We start from the raw sequence: 3,765 nt of genomic DNA on the forward strand, positions 1-3,765 counted from the left end.
GATTCGGTGCTCTTTGGGCAACATCCACATTTCCGTTTGGGGTGTATATCAGTTGGACACGGGGCAATTGGACACAGTCCAATCACAAGTCGCTGTTCCAAGGGACCCTACAAATGTCTCTAATCACACGGTGCTGTGATTGGCTGTGTCCAAATGCACCGTGTCCAACTGCACCGCTCCCTTCCGTTTGAACATTACAATGGAGTTTTAAGTAAAATGTTCAAAAATTCTCAAGCTGTACCAGAACAAATATGTAAATCTTATATTAGATTTAAGAATGCTGAACAATTATCTGCAATTGTTTTTTCACGCATAGACTGTTCCGAAGATGCAAGAACACTGTACAACAAAATAAGTGGAGTGTATCGACCTCAACAATGTATCACATACGGAAACTTTTTACGATTATTCGGAACACCAAAAATGATTAAACTATCTTTGCTTGAAAAAACAATAGTAGAAGCTTTTTTAGGCGAACATATTTTAGATTCTGCTGATAGCTTTAAACGATTTATCATAAATAAAATTTTGTGGCATACGGATATATGTAAAGCATTGAAAAAGCGTAATAATTGTACGACTGAATTGCATAATGGTTCTTTTATCATCATACATGCGATGTTAGGTGTTCGTACATAATCCAATGCACAATTGAAATATGTCGTCATTGGAAGACTTTTAGACAGGACTAACACAGAATTGTGCATTACTTCAGATTCTACTATATCATCGAGAAACCAATTTTTTGTATGTTCTATAACTAATACAATTATCGCGATCTGTCCTACTTCATTGCGTAGAAAATGTATCAGAATGCAGTCTTATGTAGGACATGATGACTTCGTTATTACGCGCCTTGTCAACAACATCGAGATAGACTAATAAAGAATTAAGTTTAATGAAGCATACACTTATGTAATTGTGCCACATTATAAATGTAATTGTCATAGAAAATAAATGTTTGTACAGCAAAAATTATATGTAATAATCTGAAAAATGTATTCCTGATAGTAATAATTAATTATCTTTCATAGTTTTTCTATAATAACAATAAGGTATACATGTTTGTACATATCAGCGCATCAAGTGCCACTTCCCAGACAGCACAAAATCTAAAATCGGGACATAAGACGTCTTAAAGACGTCAGTAGTGTCACTTCTGACATTACTGGTGTCACTAATAGTATCACTGCTAACACTAGTAGTGTCACTATCATTACTAATAGTGTCACAATTAGTACTATTAGTGTCACTAACAGTGCTACTATTAACATTAATAGTGTCACTAATAGCACTAATAGTGTAACTAACAGTGACACTGTTAGCACTACTAGTGACACTACTAGAACTACTAGTGATACTGTTAGTAACACTATTAGCACTAATAGTGACACTACTAGCACTACTAGTGATACTATTAGTGACACTATTACCACTAAGGTATTTTTTCGTAAGGGTTCTTCAATTGAGAGTTTTATATTACCTCCATATATAGCCGAAACAATATAATTTTCTTATAATATTATTTAGTATAACAACAAAAATAAACTACTTAGTCCAAATATTTTATTTCAAAGAGAAGACAGAGATATATGCATAAATTTTTTTATGTAAAATATGTTTATCTAGATGTTGACACTACAAGCTCTTTAGAGCGCTGACTGAAAGATGATTATTGCTCTCTACAATTCTTCAAAACATTTGAAACATCTAGTGAATATTACTTAGGATTAATTTTATAAATAATATTAGTAGGTATACTAAGGGGATTCTAATTCCGGTCCTCTGAGGATTTATTACCGGTATTTTTACCAACATATTTATCTATTATTGGTATTTTTACCGACATATTTATGTATTACCGGTATTTTTACCGACATATTTATTTATTACTGGTATTTTTACCAACATATTTATTTATTACCAGTATTTTTACCGACATATTTATGTATTACCGGCATATTTAATTTTCTTTACCGACATAATTGCTAATTTTTATCAACTTTGCGATCTGTTTTTACCGACATATCTTTCTACATATTTTTTATTAACAATTTATATCGACATAATTGATCATTTTATCGGTCCTGCGATCCTCCCCTCTCTGTTTTTTGACGCGTTCGCGGCTTTTCCCTCTCCCTGTTCGCAGCGGTTTGCGAGCAGGCCGCGCCACCCACCCACCTTCTAGAATATTTACGATCTTTCCTCTCTCCAGCCACCCGTCTGCGCGCCGTCTTCTAGAATATTCTCGAATATTCCAGAAAGTTCGAGACATTCTTTTGAAGAAGATAAATCTTTTCAGGTAGTAGCAGAGTTTATCCTCCGAAACTATGCAGCCCCGATAAAAATTTATCTTTAAACATACACTATGCTTTCGAGCTATCGCATACTTATAATATAGTTACATAGATATTTTTCCAAAGATTTGGTTGGGAAAAGGAAGTAAAAGAGAGAAGAGACCTTAATATATTTTTAAAAATGTTTATTTTGTATAATAAAGGTTTATAACTCTCTCCGGCACTAAAACCACCAATTGAATATTTTTAATACATTCTGTAAAGCACAATGTATAATATGATTATTACATCGTAAAATATTGGTTGCATCCAGTTTGTTCAAGGAAACTATGTCCTCGTAATCCGCATCTAAGGTCTCGATGATCAGATTACTTTTCACATTGTCATCCAGAACATTTGCCAGCCATTCTCGCTTTTCACACCTCTTTACGTATACGAGTCTGGGGGCAACGTCTTCATATTCCATATCGCATGGTTTGCCAACCACAGCTGTCGTAATCAAATGCTTGGCTCTGCTGTATGTAATGAGCTCTGCTGTCTTTTATTAAATATTCTTTTCTCATACATACTTTCCAATGTTAGTTGATTTTGCGCACTAAGTTGGTTTGTGGGCTGTACTCAATTACACGATCATGCAGGATCAGACAATATGCGGTAGTATTCGCTGGTATATTCTCTCTACACTCAAATTCTATCCGCACATATATAGTGGCACTCTTGACAGATTCGTTTTGACGCGAACAATCGATAACCACAAAAGGACCTTGCTCCAGAAAGGGAATAGTTGTTATCCATATCTCAGCACTGTTGTATCCATAATACGATTTGCGGAAACGGCTATACATATTGTTGCACTTGCGGGGGAAAATAAACACGTTGTGAAAAGGAAAGAAACAATTAATGCTTTAATGCAAAGCGTGGAACCAGGACAAAGGGAATTCTCAAAAGAGCACGCGTCTACACCGCACGTTAGCCGTCTTTCGACTCTCCATCAGCTATTGTTCTCACAACAACTCCATAGCGACCGTGGCTGTGGGAACTGAGGCTCAAGACTCGCGCACACTTCAAACGCCGCGAGACCGCGTTCGCAACACCGCTTCCCCTCTTCAAAAAGGTTGTCGTCCCGACAACCCGTCGGAAATTTCTTCTCCAGCTATAGGTGGAGGCCAAGCTCCTGCCCTTATCTCAGCTACTGCTGCAGATATTAACGGACATGCTCGCTCTTCCCTTCTACTGAAGATTCCCGGAACAGAATTTTCTTTACATCCTCAAAAGGGGAAATCCTTCCGCTTTGCGTCTTCAGACAAGGGGGGGGGAGGGATAACAATTGTGGACTCAACGATTTCCTGAAAGAGATCTCCCCAAGTCCTCACCTTGGCATTTGCCCTTTGCTCCAGGCAAAGGCTTGCGGGAAAAACCACAACCAAAACCCGCAGGCAAGGTGGACTTCATAGCAGAAAACGAAGCG

Source organism: Odontomachus brunneus, unplaced genomic scaffold (assembly GCF_010583005.1).
Source record: "Odontomachus brunneus isolate Ranch 3 - 2012 unplaced genomic scaffold, Obru_v1 Obru_scaffold_179, whole genome shotgun sequence".
In the NCBI taxonomy this organism is placed as follows: domain Eukaryota; kingdom Metazoa; phylum Arthropoda; class Insecta; order Hymenoptera; family Formicidae; genus Odontomachus; species Odontomachus brunneus.